This window comes from Zingiber officinale, chromosome 4A (assembly GCF_018446385.1).
Source record: "Zingiber officinale cultivar Zhangliang chromosome 4A, Zo_v1.1, whole genome shotgun sequence".
Taxonomy (NCBI): domain Eukaryota; kingdom Viridiplantae; phylum Streptophyta; class Magnoliopsida; order Zingiberales; family Zingiberaceae; genus Zingiber; species Zingiber officinale.
This window is the reverse complement of record NC_055992.1, coordinates 132,656,890-132,677,512: the sequence shown is the minus strand read 5'-3', so window position 1 is coordinate 132,677,512 and position 20,623 is coordinate 132,656,890.

The window sequence follows — 20,623 nt, the reverse complement described above, 5'->3', positions numbered from 1 at the left end:
TCTGCAATTGTGTATCATTTGTGATACGTGATGCAGTTTTCTTATGGTATCTCATCTTGTACAGTTGGTACTAGATTAGACATGTCTTTTATTATTTCCTTAAGAACAAATTTTCTTATGAGCACGTGGTTCATTATATAGTCCTTTTCTAAAAATCAGTCATTGATGCTATCAATGACCTTTTGATTTTTAAGACTATAAACCTACTTTTGTTTATCTAGGATAACTTACAAACAAGTGAACTCCTATCCAACTTATCATTATCTCTCTTTAACATATGTGCTGGATTACCCGAATCCGAATATGCTTCAAAATAGGCTTATGTCTATTCAGCAATTCTATATGAGTAGAGAGTTATGACTTGGAAGGCACTATGTTCACTTTCGTTTTTTAGAGTTTATCCTTAAAACAAATTTGGTAATTTTCTGAATAATTCATCATCTATCTAATTATTCCATAAGAGTCCTTTACCTTCTTTCTACTACACCATTCTATTGGGGTGTACCAGATGCAGTTAGTTGGGATTGAAATCCAACTTATGATAAGTGACTCCTAAAATCTCTCAAGAGGTACTTGCCACTACGATCTTCCATAGTGACTTTTTACTTTATTCCTCCGCATCAACCTTGTACTCTTTGAACTAATCAAAGTACTTAGTCTTGCGGTACATTAAGTAAATTTATTTGTATCTTAAATAGTTGTCTATAAATTAGACAAAATATTCAATACTACCTCTTGTCTGGATAGTCATAGGATCACACAAATCAGAATGAACCGATTTCAACATATCTTTGACTCCATACCCCTTGGACTTAAAAACTTCTTGGTTATTTTTCTTCCAAGTAAGACTCGCAGGTTGGAAAGATTTCCACTACCAATGAACCCAAAAGTTCATCAGCTACCAATGAATCCTACTCAAGTATAACCTAGCTTTAGATGCCAAAGATATAATTGATTCATTTCCGAAGGTTGCTTTCTCTTAAAATTAGAAAATGTGTTACTAATTTCCATTTGTTGCATTGTGGGAGTTTTTGGATTATAAATTGTCAACCATCATACCAGAATAGATAACTTTCCTATTTTTCTTGATAACAACTTTGTTATCAAAATAGACACAATATCTATAATAGTTTAGAAACTGAAATCAGGTTCTTTCTAAACTTGGTACGTAAAGACAATTACTTAAAATCCATATTTTATTCTTATCAAAAGATAAACATCTCCCATTGCAACAGCTACCACTTTTACAGTAGTGCCCATGTGGACGGTGATTTACCTTTCATTTAGTTGTCGGGTTTCCTGGAACCCTGCAATGAATTGCAGACATGATTAATGACATCTTGTATCTACACTCCAGGTTCTGGTAGATAACACCACTAGACATGTTTCAACTAATGAATTAAATACACCTAAATTGTTCTTAGTTCTAAGAAGACAGTCTACCTTAATGTCCAAGTCCTATTTCCAATCAATTATAATTGGGACCAATAAGTCTATCCTAAAGTATATCAGCTAGGGATTGACCATCATCCTAAGAATCACAAAAATATTTGGTTAAGACCAACTCCTTAAAAATCCCCATGAATTTTGTATGCCACGTTAGTGTGGACGTATACAAATTCAAAGAGGAAATTTTAATTTTATTATCTCGTCAACCTTACTTTATGACGAATAAAATTAATAGTTGGTCTATCTTTAATCAAATATTTGGTCAAGACTTCTAAATTTAAAATAATATTGATTCCTCTAACAATACTATTTAAATTTACCAACACCTCAAAACACCGTAAATTTTGCATGCCACGTTAGTGTAGACGTATACAAAATCAACATTTGTAAGAGGAGGGTCTTACCCATTAACTATCTTGTCAACGTAACTTTATGACAAATAAAATTATCTCAAACACCGTTAATTTTGTATGCCACGTTAGTGTGGACGTATACAAAATCAATCATTTGTAAGAGGGGTTTTAACCCTTTAATTTTATTATCTTGTCAACCTAGTTTTATGACAAATTAATAGTTGGTTTCATTTGGTCACACAAATAATAACAGTGACTCCGATGGGGAGGATACTATTAGATGTGTCTAAGTGTATACCATTACTTGACACTAAGTCTATTAATAAGATTATGCCTCTTCCGTTGGGGAAGATCACACGCTCTTAATTAACTTCCTATAGTCATCCAAAAATGGAAGACTGTTCTAGTGATCTGCAAACTAGCTCATCCGTTATGGAGGAAGGCACTCAGAGCCAACGCGGAAGCTTGTTTGCATCACTTACAAACCAGTAATGGAGACCATGGGATTTACTTAAAATCCCTCTCCCACTTAGTTATTTATTAATGAGGAATTCTAACTATGCTAGCCTACTAAACTTGTAAACTAACATGCACACACAGCACAATATAAAAGCAATAAATAGAAAATCTAATTTTCAACTATTATGGCTTTTATCTCTAGTTGTCCTTCGTGTGTTGTCATCCCAAGCTGCTGCCATATTTGGCCACCGCCACCGGGTCTAGCTGTCGCATCCATCTTGCTCCTTGTTCCGCTGCGCCTCTGGTCCTTAGAAGGTTCCACGCTTTGCAAGATTCGATCCGCGACATAAATAGAATTTTATAATTTTGATCCTATATTCCATAAAAGGAATGTACATGTATCTAGATCAAAAATAAAATCCTAATAAAACTAAATACTCTGTATTTTATAATACAATCATGCACACATATAAATGCCCTTGACATGTCCAGGGTCCAATCACACACATAAAACTATAAGCCATAATAGTTGGATCCTGATCCACAAAGTTAGCACATCCTACTATTATCCCGCCTAAATTATGTATGACATGCATAATTAAACTAATACCAAATACACGAGGCAAAACCCTAGCTCGATACCAATTGTTGGTTGCTACTCGGAAAACCTAGAGGTTCCTGCAAAAATTTTGTACAAAGGTCCGAACCTTTTCCTAGCTACCATGTGTTCTTTTAAATTAAATTTTGGATCGCCTGCGGAACTTAACACGTTTGATCCAAAACTTAATCTATTTGTTCTTTTAGGTTTTGACTTGGATCTCCTGCGGAACTTAACACGTTCGACCCAAGTCACCTTAAGTTATTAATTCCATTAAATATTAATTTCCATAATCGGTTCCCAGTACTGACGTGGCGAGGCACATGACCTTCTTGGATATGGGAGCAACCACCACCGACTAGACAAAACCTTTTATAGAAAGCTAATATTTAATTTCCTAAAATAACTTTAGGTTAACCGAAAAGAACAATCAAATCACAAGGAAAAGAAAAACAAAAGAACACTATATCGAAAACAAATTCGAAACTCTAGAATCATATGCCTCTTGTATTTAGTATTATTTCCAAAAATAACTAGTATGATGCGGAAAGAAAAATTACTAGTTATACCTTTTAGAAAAACCTCTTGATCTTCTACCGTATTCCTCTTCTAACCTCGGACGTTGTGTGGGCAACGATCTTCCGAGATGAGAAACCACCAACCACCTTCTTCTCCTCCTAGCTAGGTTCGGCCACAAAAGAAAAAGCTTCACCAAGGAAGAAAATCAAAACACTAACCAAGCTCCAAGAGATGCTCGCTTCCTCTCCTTCTTCTTCTTCTTCTCCAAGTAGTATCCGGCCACCACAAGAGCTCCAAGGAAAGAGAAGGGTTCGGCCACCACAAGAAGAAGAGAGGGAAAGGATGGCCGGCCACACCAAGGAACCAAAGAGGGAGAGAAATAATAGAGGTTGTGTCTTGTGAAGGCACCCTCATCCCTTCTTTTATATTCCTTGGCCTAGGTAAATTAGGAAATTTAATTACAATAAAATTTCCTTAATTCCCTTGACATGATTTAATTGAGAAAAATAAAATAATATTTCCCCAATTAATCTCTAATGGCCGGCCACATCAAGAGGAAATAAATTAGACAAGTTTTAATCAACAAATTAAAACTTCCTAATTTGTTTCCGGAAATTTTAAAAATAAAATTTCTCTTTAAAAATCTCTTCATGGTTGATAAAAGGAAATTTCTATAATTTTAATTTTATCAACATGTGAATAATTTTAAAGAGAAAATAAAATATCTCACAAATCTACAAATAAGGAAAGAGATTTAATCTCTTTCTTTAATCTTTTGTAGATCTTTTACAAGAGAGATATTTTAATTTTAATTCTCTTTAATAAATTATTTCTTCCACATAATAAAAATTAAACTTAAAATCCCTTTTTAATTTAATTTGGCCGGCCCCCACTAGCTTGGGTTCAAGCTAGGGTCGGCCACCCAATTTTATACCTAGGCCGGCCCTAGCTTGGTTCCCAAGCTAGCTTGGCCGGCCCCTTATTGGTGGGTATAGAAGTTGGGTATAGGTGGGTATAGAACTCTATAAATAAGAGGCTACGATAGGGACCGAGAGGAGGAATTGGTTTTGGTCTCCCGATAAAATTAAGCATCCCGTGTTCGCCCCGAACACACAACTTAATTTTATCAATAATAATTCATTCCACTAGAGAATTATTATTGAACTACCGCACCAATCCCAAATTACATTTTTGGGCTCCTTCTTATTATGAGTGTGTTAGTCTCCCTGTGTTTAAGATGTCAAATGTCCATTAATTAAGCGAGTTACTGACAACTCATTTAATTAATATCTTAGTCCAAGAGTAGTACCACTCAACCTTATTATCATGTCGGACTAAGTCCACCTGCAGGGTTTAACATGACAATCCTTATGAGCTCCTCTTGAGGACATTCTCAACCTAGATCACTAGGACACAGTTTCCTTCTATAATCAACAATACACACTATAAGTGATATCATTTCCCAACTTATCGGGCTTATTGATTCATCGAACTAAATCTCATCCATTGATAAATTAAAGAAATAAATATAAAATGTATGTGCTTGTTATTATATTAGGATTAAGAGCACACACTTCCATAATAACTGAGGTCTTTGTTTCTTTATAAAGTCAGTATAAAAGAAACGACCTCTAATGGTCCTACTCAATACACTCTAAGTGTACTAGTGTAATTATATAGTTAAGATAAACTAATACCTAATTACACTACGACCTTCCAATGGTTTGTTCCTTTCCATTATGGTCGTGAGTTACTGTTTATAATTTATAAGGTACTGATAACATGATCCTCTGTGTGTGACACCACACACCATGTTATCTACAATATAAATTAATTGAACAACTACATTTATCATAAATGTAGACATTTGACCAATGTGATTCTTATTTCTAGATAAATGTTTATACCAAAAGCTAGGCTTTTAGTATACACTCTAACACGAGTGGCTACCCCGCTCAGCCAAGCAACAGAACCACTATAGTATCTCTTGACATCCTTTTGGGAGATAGTGCCGCTGACACGAGACATGGTCGACAGGTGGATCATACGACAAAAGATTCTACTATTGCGTTAGGAATATGCATACCCTGTTAAGGTATGAGGTCAGAGGTACTTTCCTAATAAGGTCCTTTCATGGGATACATGGAAGAGCGTGCCCATACCTCGAGAAGCGCACATGCTGCCCCCTAGGGCTCTATATAAAGAGAGGTCAATCATCGGCAGAGGTATGCGTTATCTACTGTTTGTGCATAGTGCTACTGTTGCTCTGCTTCTCCATATTTTCCGGTGACTGACTTGAGCGTCGAAAGGCCAACACCCTACCCTAGCTCGGCACTGACGTTAATTATTTTGTAGAGTGGAGTGAGGTCCACAGCCGATTAGCGGAGCCACTACCTCCCCAGCTTTCTAGCTTCACGCTTTCGGATAGGATAATTTTGACGTCGTTTGTGGGAACATAACCTGCATCTGAACGAAAAGATGGAAGATGCTGGACTATTCAAAACAGTGACGCTGACGCAAGAGGAGCTCAATATGCTGATACAAGCTTGAACAACCAAGATAGTGGAGCAACAACAATAATAAATGCTTGCAGAACGCTAAGCGTAGGAGCCCGCAATATTAGCCGCTAGTTGACCAGCCGAACAGGGTGACCGAGCAAACTGAGTATCTGCTCGGGGTAATAGCAAGAAGCCAGCTGGCACGTATAGAGAAGCGCCCACTATGTCTATCCCCGTCCACCAAGCACTGTTCAGGACCCCATCGAAGGAACGAGGCCGAGCGGACAGGAACCGTGGGTCTTCCTCAGATGTTGCACCCGTTCGGGATGCAAGGAAAGGGAAGACACCCAGGGAGGATAATTCGCCCAAGCGGATCAATCAGCAATTTCCGGAGGGGATTCTGAACGACCCTTTGCCAAAGCACTATACATCGCTGGCGATCGAAGAGTACAACGGAACCATCGATCCAAAAGACCACTTAGCCAAATTTGACAATGCGGCCACACTTCATCAATGCACCGACGGAGTTAAATGTCGGGTCTTCCTCGCCACTCTCTTCAGATCAGCACAACGCTAGTTCAAGAGATTGTCGATCGGCTCAATCCACCACTTTAATGACTTTCGAGCGGTATTTCTACACCATTTCACCAACAATCGTCGTCACTAGAAGACGAGCGTAAACTTATTTTCATTGAAGCAAGGGCCCAGAGAGGCACTAAGGGCTTACTTCCAGCGCTTTAATCAGGTGACCATGGACATCCCAGTGACCTCCTCAGATGTATTGATGAATGTCTTCACCTCACCGAAGGAGAATTCTTCCGATCGCTCATTCGGAAGCTGCTGAGGAACTTCGACCACTTGCAAAGGAAGACAACAGAATATATAAACCTGGAAGAAGCCCAAGCGGCCAGAAGAAGAGAGGTACCGATCGAAGCTATAACAACGCAGAAGAAGCAACCACCGAACAATCATCATCCACCCAAGGGCTCTCGATCGGAGAGATCACAGCCACATCAATCGTCTTTCTCTTTTAAGCTTTAAACGCTCTCTCGCACACGAGAGACCCTTTCCATTTGCCCCAATAGCCGTGTCAGAGAAAGAAGAAGAGGAGAAATCCGATCGGGTGAAAATGATCCACCAATTATAATCTAATTGTCATTAATGCGTTCTTGCAATAATTAGATTTTATAGTTATCTCACAATTTATTAAACCACATCAAATTACATTGTGAACACGTGCGTCGTCATCATCACATGATTTTGTTCAAATCACATCTAAACGCCAAACATAAATCATGAAAAATAAACACAAAATTATTTTTATTTTTTAAAATAGACGGATAGATAGAAACATATAACTCAGTTGGAAAAGCAAGTGACAAACGAGAAAATGGTGGCTCCGATAACTATCATCAGGGTGGGCATCGTTGTGAATATCGTGGCCGATACCGGTGGGCTAGCTGGCTCGGGTGTCGACGGAGCCATGGCACCATGATCGTGGCCTTCATGAGCTAGAGCTACGATGATGGAGATGGCCACGATAAGAAAAGCAATGACAAACTTCTTCATGCTCACCATGCTATTTTTGGTTTGCTCTCTTGAAGATTAAGCAAAGGAGACTTGATTTATAGTCTTCAATGCTTTGATTGGTCTAGAAAATTATTATTTTTTGGCCAGCTAAAAATATATAGATTTTTATTTAAATATTGTCAAATTTGGATTAAAATAATTGCTCATGATTGCAACTAATTAGGCAGATGTTTATATAATTAATATTGGAAAATTTTAATTTTACCGTTGATATTTTTCTTTGTTAAAATGCCCTTCAACTTTATTTATTATTAAATACCCCCAATATTTTAACTATTAAGAACCTTCCTTTTGTGACGCATTATCAATTTATTTTAAAATTATCAATTAGGGATAAATTTTTAATGTTAGTAGAGTTCCTTTTTATTTTTTAATTTTTTTTCTCGAAATACCCTTAAATTTTTATGAAGAGAAATGAGTTAGAAATAAATCATTATAATACATAACAATTGAAGGAAAAAAATAAAGATAAATTTAAATTGGCACTTCAATAATAAAAAAAATAAATTGAAGAATATTAAAAGATAAAAAGACTCTAATAATTATATATTTGATTTATTTATTATTTGATAATTAATATTTTATTTATAAAAATAGATAATTAATTAAAATTATTATTAAACTATTATATTTTTATTGAGAATATTTATTTATATATTTATTTTTAACTATTTATAGTTTTAAAATATTAATGTAATTTTGTTTAATTATTTCAAACTCTAACCATTAACATGGCTATTTTATAAAAGGAATATAAATGATTAGGGATCAAGACTTTGAAAAATTAGGGCATTTTGATGATTTCAAAAATTTAGAGGGTATTTAAAAACAGAGATAAGTTCTTGAGACCAAAATGAAAATTGATTATAGACAAAGCGTGTGTTGACTTATAAATGTCAACGGCAACGTACAATTGAGAGGCTGACTTTTATAAATTCAAGTACAATGCCCAAGTACACGGTATCTAGTACAACACTATACAAGTTACTTTTGGAATTGAATGCATTCGCCCAGTCATGGTGCGTGAAAAGAGATTTATAGGGATGATAATTTTTGACCCGATATAAAAATACGATTCAAATCGAACACGAAAAAATCAGATTAGGATTGGGTAATTTCGGGTTCGGGTTGAAATCGGATCGACCCATTTGACCCAATTAATAAACAGGTCAAGTTTGGGTCCACCTAAAATGACCCAATTACAACCCGCGAACCCGTTTATAAATAATTATAAATTTAAACTAAAATTACAAATTTAAAAAAGTTAAAAACTCTAAACATAGAGATATGTTATGCTATTGATTGCAATGTTGCTATGACTTATCATTTATGATATGAATTTTCAATTTGTGTAGATAAATGTTATTTTTAATTAAATATACAAATTTTATTTAATGAATTCAGGTCATATTCGGGTCAAACGGGTCAAACAGGTTAAACGGGTCAAACGGGTCGAACGAGTTAAACGGGTTAAACGGGTCAAACGGGTCGGGTTCGGGTCGGGTTCGGGTCAAGTGCAAATAAACAGATCAGGTTCAGGTTGAATATTTTGACCCGAATTAATAATCAGGTCAGGTTCAGGTTGTCATTTGCCAACCCGCCAACCTGCCAACCCGAACCTGTCAACCCGAACCCGAACCCGAACCCGAACCGAATTGCCACTCCTAGAGACTTCCTTATTGGTCAAGGATGTGTCCCATTGCATATTTATGCGTGATGTATTATTAAAATTTATATATATAAAAAATTAATAATATTAAATAAATATATTTATAGTTGATGTTATTATTAAAATTATATATATATATATATATATATATATATATATATATATATATATATATATATATATATATATATATATATATATATATATATATATATATAAAATCTGTGCACGATGTGCGTGGACACCTCCATATGGAAGGCGTCAGTTAATATTATTATTAAAATTATATATACATACATATTATTTTGGGTGATATTAGTGTACGACGCACGTGGACATCTCTTTGCATGGGGCACACCTCTAGAGATACCTCTTATGTAGAGAGACGTCTACGTGCATTGTACACGGATGTCGCATATATATATATATATATATATCGTATGCGCCCGTGTGACATGTGTTTAGGCCCCTGGAATTGATCAAGGCATATCAATCGTTTATTTATTTATTTATTTTTTAAAATACTAAACCCTAAATATTATACTTTTTTTTAAAAAAACAAAATGCACCCTAAATACTCCTAGCACTGTTGCGCCCAAAGAATGTCCATATATCTCCACAATGATATAATATTGTCCACTTTGAGTCTAGACCCTCATAACTTTGCTCTTGGGCTTTACCCAAAATGTCTCATGTCAATGGAGATATCTTGCATCCTTTTAACCTCATGATCTTTACCAAATCTTTTCAATGTGGGACTTTGATTGAATCCCAACAATCCTCCCCTCAAATGAAGGACCACAATTACTCTCATGATCCGGGCCTTCCCACGAGTATCTTGTCACTCTGACCTGCTCTGGGTCTCCCCGCAAGCATCCGCACCCGGTCACCTTGACCTACTCTTGGCCTCCCCGGGAGCATTCGACCACCTTGACCTGCTTTGGGCCTCACTACGAGCATCCGGTCACCCTGACCTACTCGCCTCCCCGCGAGTATCTAGTCACCTAGACTTGCTCTAGGCCTCCCTCAAGCATCCAGTCATCCAGACCTGCTCCAATCCTCCCCGCGAGTATCCGGTCACCCTAACCTGCTTTGGGCCTCCCTGCGAGCATCGGGTCACCCTGACCTACTTGCTTTCGCACAAGTATCCGATCACTCTGACCTGCTCCAGACCTCCCACGAACATCCGGTCACCCTGATCTACTCCGCGCCCACCCTCAACTTCGTTCAAGGTCACCCCACATGGTATCTAGTTCGAACCTGGCTTTGATACCATTTGTTGGATTGAAAAGAATTTAGATATCTCCACAATGGTATGATATTGCCCACTTTGGGCCTAAGCCCTCATGGTTTTGCCGAAACGATCCGTAAAAAATTTTTTTAGGTACCTAGAATTAATCCAGGCACCTCGATTTATTTATTTTTTGGATTTGATCCAGGCACCCGACTCTTTTTTTTAATTTAAAAAAACATAAATTTCTTAAAACATTCTAGAGACATATATTATACCCCATGAATACATGATTGAATCCTAGAGAAAAATCTTATTAGTTTAAATCCATTAAAACTCAACTCTAAATTTTAAAATCTTAAACCCTAAATACATTAATATACCCCGTGAGTATCTAAAATTTTTAATCTTGAACACTATAACCCAAAAGGGAAGCATGAGCCATTGAGGGAAAATTTTATTGACTTAAATCCATTATAACCCAATTCCTAAATTCTAAAATTTTAAACTCTAAATCCATATAATATACCCTAAAATAAAATAAAAAACCTAAGAGAATAATCCAAGTGTCTGGACTCATTCACACACGTGCGCCTGGATCAATTCCAGGTGCCCCGAGTCCAGTCCGGACGAGTTCACAAGATAGGAAAAAAATGTGAATGGAAAGTAGTGGAATGGATGAAGGAGACTTCATTGTGCATGAAACTTTAGTCCCATATTGGAAGTTTCAAGGCTTGATGGTTAGTTTATATTATTTCACAAACATGTAAGTTGTGAACAAATGCATGAGTAGAGGCTTTTTCTTGTGATTGGGTGCGTAAGAGGGTGCAGATCCATCGCCCTGATTGCATTGGACCCGGTTGACTCGTGTACAAGCACGTCAAATGTTGAACCGGTTAGGGTTAAATTTACCCAAATGAATGACATTTTGCATTTGTGTGTTTGCCCCATGTATAATAGATGCATTAATTAAGTTAATGAGAATCCAAAATTGACTTATGAAATGTTTGCGTTTCATTGGTGGGAATAAAAACCTTTAAAGGTTCTTTACCACCAAGGGAAGCACTCCCCTATAAAAAGAGCATGAGTCTTGAGCATAAAATATAATCAGAAGTATTGGGAAATCTTTCCATCCACCTGTCTTTCCCCTTTCTTTATCTTCTTCTTCTCTATCGTGTGTTTCTTTCACTCGACAAAACTCCAGTGATAGCATTTAGGTATTTCTCAGTTCGTTGTGACCACCAATGCTTAGTGGAGATTATGGTTTCACCATTGTATCCTAGGAAATGAACGACCCATGAAAATCTCAAAGCACAGCGAAGGTGAGGTGAATCTGTTTTAAGGAATCTGCATTAAACGCAGACCTCGGCTCCTTAATTCTCGCGCACTCTACATAGGCACTCAGTTTGGAATCTCAACTATCCAGTTTGACGTTTGGCCGACATGGCTAACGTGCTGCCCTACTCAACCGACTTGCTTCCCCAACTCAACCACTCGGCAGTCGGACTTGGCCTCAGCTGACAGCTTGAAATTATTAATTCAATCCTCTCAACAGATAAGTCTGAATCCAGTTTGTAAACTCAATATCATTAATCTTAGATTTTTACACCCCCTGCGTGCCCATGAGTGAGAGAGAGCGTCTACTTTTGTATTTGTTCGCAACTTATATGCTTGTTGATACGATGATAACGGCCGAAAAAAAGGCAGGTCAAGGCTGAGAAGATCAGCTGATGAGGTAGTCAAAATCAAAGAGCGCTCAACCTTCAGAGTCATCAACCGGGGTAGGGGCACACCTGAACGGGCCATATGGATGATCGACACTCGGCCGATCAGACCTTGGATGACCGACTGGACCTCAGGGCTTCAGGGTGCAATAAGTGGTGATAACCCAGCTAACCAAGCCTTCTGATCGACCAATTAGATCTACAAACCGATCGGACATATTGCACTCTTGATACAAATGAAAAGGCCGAGTGAAGACCGAGTCACTCATCATGTTCCACTAGGACGACCGGGCGGTCCTCCTGAGTGATGGCATGTTGGCCCATTGTGGGTCTCATAGCCCAACGACTTTGTACTCTCTTTTGAAAATTTCTGCCATGAAGGACAGAGGATATCATACAAGCAAATCGTGCTTTCAAAGCTTCCAAACTATCAAATCACAGACATTTACTGACTCATTTTAGAAAAGATGTCAGAGTCACTTTATAACCTGTCCTTTCTTAAGAGTGTTTTGGGATGCATGCATAAACACAACAATGACACTATAAAAGGGGTCTTTACCTACAAGAGGAGGTATGCGATGCTACATTTTCTACACACACTTTATTACAGTTTTTTCACTATTCCTCTCCACTACTCAAACACTAACTTAAGCGTTGGAGGGCCAATGTTAGGGATCTCCTCTTTGGTGCGACACTAACGCTCTCTGTGTTACAGAGGACAGCGTGGAGTCTTCCTTTGTCAATGATAAATCTAATTTTATCGTGAAATGTATCGAATAATATCACCAAACCCTTTTCTACACTAATGCATTATAGGGTTATAGGGTAACTTGGATTGTATCTTGCCAGGAATGTAAGCGGTAAAATGATAGTGATATGATCAATTATTGTTGGGTTGGGGTTTTTTTTTTTTGGATAAATTGGGATTTTAGAAATGACTTTTGAACAAAAACAAGAAGTAAGAACCAAAGCCTATGCTACATTTGCAAATTCAACTCATGAAAAATAACAAACAAATAATCTAATTAATCTAAACTACTGCATTGAAAGAAATAACAAAAAGAAATAACAAACAAGAATAGCCTAATGGAACAATTAAGCAAAACCTAAATTGATTAGACATCAAGAATAGTGACATTAACCGAAGGTTTCAAAGCAATAACAAAGGAATTTGAATCAACTATGCATTGATCAACTACAACAAAGCTACAATTCAAATAAAGATGAAGAAACTAGCATTTAGAAGATTCACACTAATCAAACTAGGAAAACCCTAGCTTGGATTTGATGTGCATTAGATAAGGAACTCAGCAATGAAGATAAATAGAGGAGGCTCTGTTGAAGCTTAGCAGATGGTGTTGATCAGAGCTGGTGGCATGAAAATGGAGGTGAAGGATACAAGGAAAATCCCTTTACCTCGATGGATTTCGGTGGCTATAGAACAATCAACAATGGAAGATTTGAAGAGGAAGATCAGTTGTAGACGGATGCGGGATGGATGGGATGACAAAAACAAAATTCTGAAGAAAAATTGTAAACCCCTATCTCCTTCGTAACTCCGGTCTTCTTCCTCTCGTTTCGGAACCAATCAAGGAAGAAGAAGGATGGCTTGCGGTTGGCGTCGATGGAGTAGATAGTCAGATGGAATGGAGGGACGCCGAGTGGATCGAGTAGGGAAAATGGTGGTCAGAGGTTCTGATGGAGATGAGGATGGACGAGGAAGGGAACCCTTGACCTCTGTGGAGCTCCAGTGGCCGACAATGGATTGGGAGGAAGAAGATCGCTCATCCTCTGCTTCGTGCGATCACACCCTCATCGTAGAATTTGACAATCGAAGAAGAGAATGCCTTCCCATTCCATTGTAGCACCTCATTGGATGTCGCCGATCGGGGAGGAGTTGTTGGGCGGGGTCGTTTATGACGCTGGTGTTGGATCATCGGCTCAGCAGAAATAGTGGACTCCGAAGGAACGACAATGGGCACCAATGAAGAACACTCTGGGGGCAGCTCCTCAGTGTTGGCGGTGGTATCACTTCCCACTACCTGACTTGCTCCTTCTTTGCTAGTCACCAAAGGGTCTAACTAATAGGAGTCTGTGGCTCTCCAGTTCGACAGCTCCATGAATCTTGAGTTCCTCATTGGTTAACTTCGTGGATTCACTTAGCAAAGTCTTCCACATTACTTTAGCTGCATAAAAGAAAAAGAAATAAGTTAGATCCAAAAATAACAGAGGGACAAATTTGTCACCAAAAGAGTTGGGCATCCGAGCGCGAATGTGACTCAACCCAAACATGTATAACACGCCTTCGAGCAGCAACTTATGGATATAATACTTCAGGTCAGTCAGTTGATCAGCAACTCCAAGGTAGACCGACTCCCATCTATATTTACCCAGCTCGAGAGGATTAGGTAACTTCATTTGCCAATCGGGCGGAAAGGTTGCTCGGTCAGGGAATCGGAGGTAAAAAAAATGGACTTCTAACCCTTATTGGATGAGGGCATTTTGTCAAAGTACACAACACCCACTTGGGCTTGAAAGAGAAAGATGTCTGGCTCAGATTAGTTTGGGTAATAGAAATAATGAAAAATGCGTGGATCTAATGGGGTTTGGTACAAACGGAACAGTACCACGATCACATACAATAACCTAAAAGAGTTAGGTATTAGTTACTGGAGGGGAATATGTAAATATTTACAATCTTTAAAAAAATGGATGTAACGGAAAAGGAGGTAGATATAGAGTTGATTCTTGAAAAAGTGAGAAAGTCGGCCAGAGGTGTGTGAGATAACAATCTGATGATTGGGAGGAATGTTGTACATGAGTTTCATTTGGTCCACTTCATCTCAAAGTCATATGAAATAGAAGTGTACCATAAGCCGGGTACAACGGGAGGAGGAGAAGGTGAAGCAACCATGGGGAGAGGAGGATGAAGATCGAAAGTTGAGGAAAGGAGGAAACTTACTGAACGCTAATCGCAGGCGACAAACAGAAGATGAAGAAGAAAGAAGAGGAAGATAATGTGAAAAACGATATAGTGCATTGGAAAGGGAGGATTTTAAAAACCCTAGTAAGGGTTATCTGGAGTTGTTCGATCAGGAGCTTAGAAGAGCAAGATTTAATCTGGACCGTCGAATTTGAAAAGTTGGCTGTCATATCAATTCTCAACAATCGACTGTGATATGATTCTCAATAATCGTCTATCACATCAAATATTTGGCGACGTGAGAATGCGACACATGGTGGTAAATTACAGGGTGCATGGGAGATGGGAGTAATCAGCAGACTCATGATGAAAAAGCATGCTCAGCGTGCTGTGCATTAATGATAGGTGATTTGATCAGGTTTCGATAAATTAGAATGACATCAGCTGTAAGCATAGGAACACTATTGAGAGGTGAAATCCGATCGAGAGAAAAAGGGAACAGTAGGCAGTAACACCTAAGCGCATTAGACATTCAAGTCGAGTGACATCCTATTGCGTATCCCCCGGTCGAGGAACAAAAGGCAGGTCAAGACTGGGAAGATCGGCTGACGAGGCAGTCAATGTCAAGGAGCAATCAACCTTTAGAGTCATCAACCGAGGCAGGGACACACTTGAACGGGCCATATACGATCGACCCTCGAGTGGCTGATCAAACACGAAGGATAGAGGATATCTTGCAATCAAATCGTGCTTTTGAAGCTACCTGACTGTCAAATCACAGATGTTTGCGGGCTCATTTTAGGAAATGTGTCAGAGCCACTTTATGACCCATCCTTTCTACACACACTTTGCTACCGTCTTTTCACTATGCCGCTCGATCATTGACTTGAACGTCAGAGCCAACGTCGAAGACCCCCTTCCTGGCCTAGCAAGGACAACATGGAGTCTTCCTTTGGTCAAGAGCAGAGCTATATTTCCAGTCAACCGCCTTTATCGCTTTCGGACATAATCACTTGTGAAACAATAAAAACCAACCATGAAGACTTGAAACTTCTATGTGGAACTAAAGTTCCATGTACAATAAAACCTCCTTCATCCATTCCACCACTTTCTATTCATATTTTTTTTTCTAATAATATATAATTTAGATATTCAATTTTTATCATCCAACTAATCTTGAAATGCAAGTAGCCCCTAATCCAATGTCTCAACATCACTAGTAGTTTGAGTATCGTAGATGTGTCCTACTTAAAAATCGGCATCCTGCCCTGGTGACCATTAGTAGACTTTTAACTTTTCACTTCGTCACTCTTTACTTCGGCGATTGTTAATTACGAAGTTATATATAACAATCAACTTCGTTAATAATACTAGCGAAGCAAAATATTATTTTTTACTTCAGAATTTTAAAAACAAGGATTTCACTGTTAATTTTAATAATATTTTACTTCGGTAAATTAATTTTGATAAAGTAAAAAAATTTAAAATATATATATAATTTTTTGTTTGTGTGAAGTAAAAAGATGAACCAGATATATATAGGAATTAATTAGATCTAATTTCCCATCAATCACTTCTAATTTTTACAAGTCTTAATTAACATTATATTATAACCTTGTTAATTAAATAACCATTACTCCAAAAAAAAAAAACAAAGCCCTAACTCGTGCGTGCGTCTCTAGCCTACCACCCCTCGCCGTTTTTTCATCTTGATCGAGCTTACGTCTCCTTCTCCAACCGCGCCTCCATTTTTTTATCTCCAGCTTGCGTCTCCATCCTCCGCTTCTCAAGCCTTGCGTCTCGAGCCTGTGTCTCCAGCCTTGCATCTTCAATCATCCTCTGTTTTTTGCGTCTCCAGCCTTGCGTCTCCAGACTTCGTCTCTGTCCACCATTTTTGCATCTTCAGTTTTGCATTATAAGGTCAGTCTTCTACCGCTTCAACAATGTTCCTAGTTGATAAATTCAGAAACCTAATATTTCCTTTCACATGTTCTGCCTTTTCTTTGGAGTACGGTTTATATGGATATATATGAACTCTGTCCAAGGAAAAGGATGTCGAACCATGAACGTGCAAGGCTCTTACTTTCTTGTTCATCCTCTTATGTAATTTATGCACTTAGAAATTACTCGAGTGATTTTTTTTTCAATCTGCAGTTCGTCCGTTTGAATTTCAAGCCTTGGAAGTTGCTTTAGAAGCTATATGTCATTGGCTTGATGCACGTACAAAAGAATTGGAAGCTAGTGCTTATCCAATCTTAGATGAACTGACATGCAAGGTATTATTTTTTTCTAGTAATTTGGTTAATATCACAAGTAACAATCAGATGAATTAGCATATAAAATATGTATAAATTATTCAGCATGTAATTATATCATCTTTCATCCTAACTCTTTTAGCATGTATATATATTTGTCTTATTGTTATTATTTATGTCATGTTTATGTTTATGTTATTGTTATTATTTATGTTATGTTTATGTCTGTGATATCTTAGTTATCCACGTAATGTGTAGATTTTAATATTGATTTCATTTATATTCTTATGCAGCAAAAAATATAATGGGTCGTAAAAAGGAGGGGAGAAAATCTACAGTTGAAGAGCTATAAGGATTAAATGAAGATAAGTTGCATGGAGTTATTGATGCAGAGCTACATGAACTTACTAATGAAGAAGAACGTCTTGTAAATGTGCAAAAGAACAAGAGAGGACTTACATTGATAGGTAAACTAACTGCAGTTGCAAGATGGGGCAAAAAGCAAAGATTGATTATGATAACATGGGAAGGCCACCATACAATGTAAATGGAAGGGCTTTACAATCATACATTGGCTCTATTGCTAGATCCATGATGCCAATTAATATAAAGTCCTGTCCTGATATTCCAGAAAACATAAAACAAAAAGTTTAGGAAGAGATCTTTGTAACTATAAGATTAGATTTTATATACTGTTCATTTAAATTTATTAATCCACTTTATACATAAAGTGTATATATGAAATGAGCTTGTGACACTTTAAACCAAGACATCTCTGCACAAAAAGTTTATACAACAAGTGTTTATATGCAATTCAATGTTAATTAGTGTACATAGAGTTATACAAATCTACAATTGTATCAACATGTAATGCTTGTTATACTGTAATGCTTGTTATACAAATTTGCAATTGTATCAATATCTCTATAATGCTTGTTATACAAATCTTCATTACCTATATACAGATTTCAACATGTCATAATTATCTATACTGTAATGTTTGTGAGTCTGTTGTAATATTTTTTTTTAGTAGAATTACTAGTAGAATTCAATAGAATTCAACATGTCTTAATAGTATCAACTAATATTTTTTTTTTCAGAGTGTCTTCGAACTAGCTCCACAAAGTGAGTCTGCTGTAATGAGTTCAGTAGCTCAAAAGTGGCGAGATTTCAAAAACAAATTGAACAGTAGATTTGTATGGCTGAATAGGAAAAATCCTGAAAAGTTAATTTCTCCACCAAGTCAGTATCAGCTTCTAGTAACAGATTGGAAAGCATTTGTGGATGCGAGACTGGATCCATTATGGGAGGTATAATTTATAAATTGTCATGTTTCTTTTAAGAACTATTAATTTCCATACTTATCTAAAGAACATAATGATGTAGGTAATTCATGAAAAACAAAAAGAACGGACCATGCATTGTAAATATCACTACAGAATGTCTCGTAAGGGTTACATCGGTTTGGAGCTTGAACTGGTAAGCTATGAAGTATTCTATTTTTCATTTTAAGCAAGTTTTTCATGTTCTTAAGCTAATGAATTTTGAATTGTAGAAAGAGAATAACATAATTGCTGAAGACGAAGAAGTTGATAGATCAGTGCTTTGGCGTAAAGCTCGGGAGACAAATTTGGCAACATAACAAATGTGGAGACGTCAGAAGTTGTAGAAAAAATTGTAAGTGTTTAGTTTTATTATATATACCGTTCTTCTTTATGATATATAATGAATGTAATGATTTTATAAATCTAATGCATTTTTATTTTTTTACATAAAAGTTTGCAGGAACAATCAAGAATCAATATTACAACCAATCTCAATATGATGAAGTCAGAAGTGAATGAAGTGAATTCATCTACTCGTATCTAGGTGCCTACATGGGTCATGTACGTTAGGATAAATATTTTCTTTTACATTATGAATTTTTGGACATGCATACATGTGGATACACTTTTGGTTTGTGGATGGATTTTTTAGTTATGCTTGTGGATATATATATATATATACATACTTGTGGATTGATGGATAAATTTCTGGATTTTGTATATATATATATACAAAATGACAAATACCATAACAATCCAGAAATTTATCCATCAATCCACAAGTATGTATATATATATATATATATCCATAAATCCACAAGCATAACTAAAAAATACATCCAAAAACCAAAAGTGTATTGTATGTATGTCCAAAAATTCATAATGTAAAATAAAATATTTATCCTAACGTACATGACCCATTTTGGCACCTAGATACGAGTAGATGAATTCACTCCATTCACTTCTGACTTCATCATATTGAGATTGGTTGTGATATTGATTCTTGATTGTTCCTGCAAACTTTTATGTAAAAAAAAAATAAAAATATATTAGATTTATAAAATCATTACATTCATTATATATCATAAAGAACAACTGTATATATAATAAAACTAAACACTTATGAAGTGAAAAATAATTTTTTACTACGTCGCATTAAAATTGTGTCGAAGTCAAATGTAACATTTACTTCATCACAGTTTAATAATTGTGAAGTCGTATCTTATCAATTACTTCAGTATAATACAAAACAATGAAGTTTTGACAATCAATTACTTTGTTAATAAATATAAATTATGAAGTAACATAATACCAACTACTTCGATTACTAAAAATATGGTGAAGTTATAGATTATATTTTACTTCACCAATCAATATAAACCGTGACGTTATATATCATCTATTACTTCAGCACGTTACACAACCGATGAAGTAAAAGATATTTTTTTACTTCAGTAATCCATTTAAATCGTGAAGTTATATATTATTGTTTACTTCAGCACTTTACAAAACAAACAAAGTAAAAGATATATTTTTACTTCAACATCGGTCCAACTTTGAACCGGTTTTGCCTCCTTAAATCGGTTAAAGACTTCGCTTTTTTCCTAGATACGATTTCAGTAATTGGATGAAGTAAAATAGTACCCTATTACTTTACGTGCGTCTACTTCGGTAGTTATCTATCTATGACTTCGGTGAATATACGAAGTAAAATGTCAAAATTCTACTAGCGACTCATCTATGAAAGAAGACTACAATGAGTCCGAAAAAGGAAGTGAATAATAAATGAGGCTCCTTTGTGATGCCAACCCCGCAGATTCTTCATCGGTTAAGAAAGCAAAACTTTCAGATTCTTCAGCTTATGTAAAGGATAAAGGGGAAGATTTTGTAAAGAATTAAACAAGGGCAAAAATAGAAAAGTGTGTTTTATTTTTATTATCGCTGGCAGAGTGTCATTGTTTAAAATAATCTCATATTTAAAAAATATCTAAAGGGTGATTTTATTTCAGCATTGTGTAGTAATTTTGATT